The 7,241-nt window shown below is 47.5% G+C and overlaps 1 long non-coding RNA gene across 1 annotated transcript; it reads right to left on the reverse strand.

Moving 5' to 3' along the window:
• Positions 1-2,830: 2,830 nt before the first annotated feature.
• On the reverse strand, positions 2,831-6,648 carry LOC109024352 (uncharacterized). The gene is made up of 3 exons (XR_002003838.2): positions 6,358-6,648; positions 5,620-5,729; positions 2,831-2,972 (listed from the first exon to the last, which is right to left on the reverse strand). It is a non-coding gene; the product is annotated as an uncharacterized lncRNA (long non-coding RNA).
• Between the last annotated feature and the right edge of the window lie 593 nt (positions 6,649-7,241).

Consider the following 7,241-nt stretch of genomic DNA (forward strand, 5'->3'; position numbering starts at 1 on the left):
TAGTCAGAAAAGGCCTTAGGGAGGGGCATTTGAGCAAAGACCAGAAAGAAGTGAGGAGGAAGTCATATGACTATTCAGGGGATGTGCATACCAGGCAAAGGTCCTGCGGTAGGTGTAAGCTTGGTATATTTCAGGTTTGGAAGGAGGCCAGCATGGCTGCTGCTGGGTTAGAAAGGAGGAAAGCAGAAAGACATGAAGTAGGCCATTGTAAGAACTCTGGGTATTTCTCTGCATGAGATGGGAGCCACAGGAGTATGAGTGTTGAATTTGCCAAATAAAAATACAGGATGACGACTAGGCGAGGTGGCTCACGCCTGTAATTGCAGATCTTTGGGAGGCTGAGGTGGACAGATTGCCTGAGCCCAGGAGTTCAAGATCAGCCTTAGCAACATGGCAAAACCCCACCCCTACCAAAAATATGAATGTGGTCGCATGTGCCTGTAGTCCCAGCTATTCAGGAGGCTGCGATGAGAGAATCACCTGAGCCCGGGAAGTTGAGGCTGCAGTGAGTCTTGATTGCACCACTGCACTCCAGCCTGGGCAATGATGTGAGACCTAATCTCAAAAAAAAAAAAATCCGTAAAAAGATGCCCAGTTAAATTTGAATTTCAGATAAAGCACACAAAAAAATTTTCATCTAAGTATGTCCCCAATGTCACATGGGATATGCTTATAATAAAAATAATGTGCTGTTTATCTGAACTTCAAATTTAACTGGGCATCTTGTATTTTATCTGACAAACTAACATGGGAGGGTCTTGAGCAGAGGAGTGACATGGTCTGACTTGGATTTCAAGTGGATCTCTCTGGCCAGTGTGTGGTAGACAGTCTGAGGGGTGTTATGGTAGAAGCTAGAGGCCCCCGAAGAGGTCGTTACAAATGACCCAGGTAAGAGATGATGGAGATTTGGAGCAGGGTGGTGGTGAGACGAAGTCGGATTCTAGACACGTTTTACAGGTAGAACAAGCAACGCTTCCTGTTGGATTAAACGTGGAGTGTGAAACAAAGAGGGGTCAAAGCTGACTCTGAAGTTTTGGGCCTGAATGGCTGGAAGGATGAAGGAGTCATTTACTGAGATAAAGAAGGGTAAGGATGAGTGGATTAGCGGGGAAGAAAGGGGAAAATCAGGGGTTCAGGTTTGGGTATTTTAAGTTTGAAATGTTATGAGGCATTCCACAGGGAGATGTGAGATGGGATGCTGTACTGGTTAAATAGTGTCCCTCCAAAATTTGTGTTTACCCAGAACCTGTGAAGGTTTTTGCAGATATAATAAACTTAACACGAGGTCAGACTGGATTAGGGTGGGTCCTAATCCAATGACTGGTGTCCTTATAAGAAGAGGGAAATTTGGGCATAGAGAAATACACAGAGGGAAGATGCTGTGAAGACACTAACACCATGTGAAGATGGAGGCGAAGACTGGAGGGAAACATCAAGCCTAGGGATGCCATGGGTCGCTGGGATCTGCTAGGACAGATCTAGAGGTCTGCAGGAGGGGGCTCTGGGTGGGGCTATGATTTAGGACACATCAGGGCACAGATGATATTAATATATTATTTTTTAATTTAAAAATTTTTTTTTGAGACAGAGTTGCGCTGTGTCACCCAGGCTAGAGTGCAGTGGCACGATCTCAGCTCACTGCAACCTCCGCCTCCTGGGTTCAAGCGATTCGCCTGCCTCAGCCTCCCAAGTAGCTGGGATTACAAGCACATGCCACCACGCTCAGCTAATTTTTTATATTTTTAGTAGAGATGTGGCTTCACCATATTGGCCAGCTGGTCTTGAACTCCTGGCCTTAAGTGATCCACCCTCCTCAGCCTCCCAAAGTGTTGGGATTACAGGCATGAGCCACTGCACCCGGCCTGACATTAATATTTGAAGTCATAGATTAGATAATATCACCAAAGCAGTGAAAGTAGATGAAGAGGAGAGGAGGACCGAGGACTGAGCCCTGGGGCCCCAGACTGAACAGGTGGGAAGTTAAGGGGTAGCCAAGGAAGGGTACAGAGAAGAAGCTGCTGGTGAGGTGGGAGGAGCACCAGGCAAAGGCATGTGGAGAAAGTGTTTCCAGAAGAAGAACATGATCAATTGTATCTATTGCTGCTTTAGGGGCCAGTAAGATGAAAACAGAGGAGTCACCATCGGGTGAGCAGCCTGGAGGTCATTGGGGATTTCAGCCAGGTCAGTTTTTGAGGGGTGGTAGGGGATTAAGCCTGACTGGAGTGGGCTCAAGAGAGAATGGAGGCTAAGGCAGGCAGATCACTTGAGTCCAGGAGTTTGAGACCAGCATGGATGACATGGTGAAACCCCATTTCTACAGAAAATACAAAAATCAGCAGGTATGGTGGTGCATGTCTGTACTCCCAGCTACTCAGGATGCTGAGGTAGGAGGATCACTTGAGCCCAGGAGTTGGAGGTTGCAGTGAGCCGAGATTGTGTCACTGCACTCCAGCCTGGACAACAGAGTGAGACCCCATCTCAAAATAATAAAAAAGAGAGAAAATGGAAGATTCTTCCTCTTCTTTTTCTTCTTCCTCTTATCCTCTTCTCCCCTCTCCTCTCCCTTTCTCCTTTCCCTTTACTTCCCCTCTCTTGGAGGTGCCAGAATTACCAGGGACTGAGGAGGCAGCAAGACCAAGAAGGTGGCAGCCTAGCTGGAGACCATGGATGTAGGGGGGCCATGGTCATGGTCATCATGGTTGGGGTATTGTTTGCATATAGGAGGCTGAGCAAACATTGAGGGTAATGGGAGCCAGCTCTCCCTCCCCATCTAATCAGTACCCCATTCCTGCCAATTGCCCCTCCATAATCTTGTGATCCTCACGTGGTGTGCCTCTGCACACATATTTACTGCAGTTCTATTCATTCATTGATTTAACAAATAGTTTTGAGCCTGCTACTGGCTGCTGGATGGAGATCTTAGGATATAGCAGTGAACAACACACAGTCCCTGCCGTCATGGGACTCACATCCTAGAAAAAAAGATAGACATTAATCCAAGAATCACACAAAGAAAGGTCAAATTTCAACAATGATAAGTGCCTTACAGAAGAGGTCCCTTGGGCTTTTAGCACATAATAATGGGAGTTTGACTTGCACTGACCTGAGAAGATAACTTTTGAGTGGAGACCTAGTGGTGGAGGTGGTAGGAGATAACTAGGCAAAGAGCCAGAGAGAGTGGTCTAGGCAGGGGACATAGGTGGCCAAGGTCTATTGGGTGTGGGCGGTTGGGGGTTCAGGGCACATGTGAGCAGGGCAAGGAGGAGTGGTGAAGATGAGGCCATGTGTTGGGTGCAGTGGTTCACGTCTGTACTCCCAGCTACTTGGGAGGCCAAGACAGGAGGATTGTGTGAGGCCAGGAGTTTGAGACCAGCCTGGGCAACACAGCGAGACCCTGTCTCTACAAAAATAAATCAATAAATAAGGCCAAAGGATGAGCAGAGCCCAGAACATGCAGGACCTCGTAGGCCGTGATAAGGAGTTTAGTTTCTTTCTAAGAGCACTAGGAAGCCAGCATAGGGGTTTAACCAGGTGCAACATGATCTGGTTTGTATTCTTTAAACAATTTTTTTAAACTGACACATAGTAATTGTGCATATTTATGGGACATTAGTGATGTTTTGATACATATAATGTATAGCAATCAGATCAGAGTAATTAGCATATCTGTCATCTCAAATATTTATCATTTCTTTGTGTTGGGAACATTCAATATCCTTCTTGCAGTTATTTGAAACTAATATATTATTGTTAACCCTAGTCATCCTACACTGGTATAGAACACTAGAACTTGTTCCTGTTATCTAGCTGTAATTTTGTATCCTTTAACAAAACTCTCCCTATCCCCACCCCCTTAACCCTGCCCAGCCTCTGCTAGCCTGTGTTCTACTTTTTACTTCTATGAGATTAGCATTTTTTAGCTTCCACATATGAGTGATAACACATGGTGTTTAATTTTCTGTTTCTGGCTTATTTCACTTAACATAACATTTGTATTCTTAAAAGATTATTTGGCTGATGTCTGGAAAATGGATTGCAAGAGTGTGAGAGTGGAAGCGGGGAGACCAAAGAGGTGGTTTTTGTCTTGTAGCAGAGACAGCATGGTAGCTGGACTAGGGCATCAGACATGGTGGTAGAGAGGAAGGAGGAGACAGAAGTGCTGGGATGAGTGGGATGAATGGTATCTTGACTGGTGGGGAGGGTGTGTTGAGGAGTCAGGCTTTGGACTTAGTAGGAGGGTGGGTAGTGGGGCTGATCCCCAAGAGCCCAGAAAACAGGGAGAGCAACAGGCTTTGAGGGCTGATGGGGCATTTGGTTTGAGACTTGCTGCAAAATGTACACAAGGAACATTTGAGCAAGCTGTTGGTTGTGCAGATCAGAGTTCAGACTAAGGCAGTGACTTCAGCCTCAACTTATCAGCGACAAGCATTTGAACAAGCCTAACTTTTACTTATCTCAATGCACAGATGAGAATGAACTGTCCAGGAGAAATGACCTCAGGCTGGATCAATCAGAGAAGGTGTCATGGAGGAGGTGGGACTGGAGCTGGGTCTTGAATGATGGGTAGGATTTAAGGAAGGGAAGGGAGGGTGTACCAGGCAGCATGAACAAAGGTACTGAGGTGAGAATAAGCATGGGGCATGCCGAGGGTCACAGAAAATGATGAACAGCCCATTTTGGGTGATGGCCACTTCTGTCAAGGCAGGGAAGGAGGAATGAGGTCCAGGAGGGGAGATCAGGAGCCCTCAGAGTTCCTCATAATGTTTTAGTGCTTAAGCTGTGTGCTGGGCAGATGAGCATTTGTTATGTGATTAACTCTATTTTCTTGTTCCTAGATACAGTCTGTCACCCAGGCAGACTCATTGCAACCTTTCCCTTCCAGGCTCAAGCCATTCTCCCACCTCAGCGTCCTGAGTAGCTGGTACTACAGGTGCATGCCACCACGCCTGGCTAATTAAAAAAATTTTTTTTGTACAGATGAGGTCTCACTATGTTGCCCAGGCTGCTCTCAAACTCCTGGACTCCCTTCTCCTTCAGCCCCCCAAAGTGCTGGGATTACAGGCATGAGCCACTGTGGCTGGCCTGATTGACTTTCTCTCTCTCTCTATATATTTTTTGTTTGTTTGTTTGTTTTGTTTTGTTTTTGAGATGGTCTATCACCCAGGCTGGAGTGCAGTGGCATGATCTTGGCTCACTGCAACCTCCGCCTCCTGGGTTCAAATGATTCTCCTGCCTCAGCCTCCTGAGTAGCTGGGATTACAGGCGTGCACCACCATGCCTGGCTAATTTTTGCATTTTTAGTAGAGACAGGGTTTCACCATGTTGGTCAGGCTGGTCTTGAACTCCTGACCTTGTGATCCACCCACCTTGGCCTCCCAAAGTGTTGAAATTACAGGCGAGAGCCACCGCACCCGGCTGATTGACTATATTTTGTATGGTTAAGATCATTTTTTATAATTCGGGGTCTAGAGGGGCGAATAGAGGGGAGAGTAGAGAGGGGTCTCTTAGGCTTGAGTTTACATTGCAGCTTCCTAATGGTGTGACTGTGGGCCTATGGATAAGGGACTTCATGCATTTGAACCTCTTTTCATCTGTAAAATGGGCATGAAGAACTCTTACCTCATCATCTCTCCTTCCCTCTCTCCTTCCCTTTCTTCCTTCTTCCCTCCCTCTCTTTCTCTTCCTTCCTTCTGATAAATATTTACTAAATGTCTACCGTGTGGAAGGCCCTGCACAAGGTCCAAGAGATATGCTCCCTTATGGTACTTACAGTCTTTAGAGAGAGACATGAATCAAACAAATACATGAATGCACCACTGCAGACAGTGATAAGAGCTATGAAGACAACAAACAAGAGCTTCCGTGGTGAAGAATAAAAAGATACTGAGACAGGGTGGCCAGGGAAGGTATTTCAGAGGAGATGTGAAGGAGTTTGCCTTGGAGGGGGTGAAGAGAGAGGGGAATGTGCCGGTCAGAGGGCACAGCATGAGCAAAGGTCCTGAGGTGCGAAGCACACAGGGAGCTTTGAATGTTGGTGTTAGCAGTCCAGCCAGAGAGGGCCAGGCAAGGGGGAGAGAGGCATGGCAGGAGAGGTTGGGAAGACATGTGCATTCAGGAACATGGGCTTGCAGAGCACGTAGCACGGTGCTTGGTGTGCGTGCTCAGGAAATACTGGTGGCCTTTCTTCCCACCCCTTCTTGGGGGCCATGGCTAGGGTGACAAATGGACTTCTGAGGGCAGAAAGGGGGCTTGGAGGCCTGGGAAGCCTCTAAAGAGCACCTATGGTAGCTATGACAATGAATCCAACTCCTTACTTCCTCCCCAGCATGCCCCCAATTGTATGTTCCCACTCTTTACCATGTTATTTTGCGGTGCCCTCCCATTGCGACTTGAGTGGACGTTGCTCAGCCATGGGACTTGCTCTGGCCAATGGGATGAGAGCAGAGGTGCATCAAGCAGGGGCTTGATAAGCACTTCCGTGGTTGGGCTTGCCTGCTTGTGCCTCAGCTACTGCCACAAGAACATGCCCAGCCTAGCCTGCTGGTCCTGGGAGGAGGAGGGGGCAGAGCTGAGCTACCCCAGCCAAGCCAACCCAGCTGACCCACAGACTTACAAGTTAATTAAATGCTGCTTGTTGTTTACCACGGGGATTTTTCTGGCTGTTCTGTGTGTAGCACTCAGTTCTTTGCTCCAGTGGGATTCCTGGATCTGGGTCTTTTCTGCCTTTACCCAAGCCCAGGAATACTAGAAGAGAGATGGTTGGGCCAAGCCCAGGATTCTGACCTTGGACCTGCTGAAGCCTCACTTTAGGCACCAGGAAAGCCCTTCTCCATATGGGGTCTCAGTTTTACCATCCACTTAATGAAACATCTGGCCCTGATTGCCAAAGCCTTCATAGGGACTAAGAGCTCAGGTTGTCCAAATATGACTATGTCCCTCCCTTACTTAAAACACTCAGTGGCTCTCCATAGCTTTCAGAGAGAAGTCGAAGCTCCCTAGGCTGGCATTCAAGGCTCTGCATGGCTTTCCTCCTGTCCACACTTGCAGTACAGCTCCTACCACTCACTCTTTGCTTCAGCCGTGCCTTATTGGCTCCAGTCTTATCATGCTGTGCCTGTTCATGCCTCCGAGTCTTTGCACCTGCTATTCCCTCTGTTTGCAAAGCCTGCCACTGCATTTCTCTCTTTGTGAATTCCTATGCATGGGCTGTGGCTTGTTTTTAACTAACTTTCATTTCCTAA

Source organism: Gorilla gorilla, chromosome 21, assembly GCF_029281585.2.
Source record: "Gorilla gorilla gorilla isolate KB3781 chromosome 21, NHGRI_mGorGor1-v2.1_pri, whole genome shotgun sequence".
NCBI lineage: Eukaryota > Metazoa > Chordata > Mammalia > Primates > Hominidae > Gorilla > Gorilla gorilla.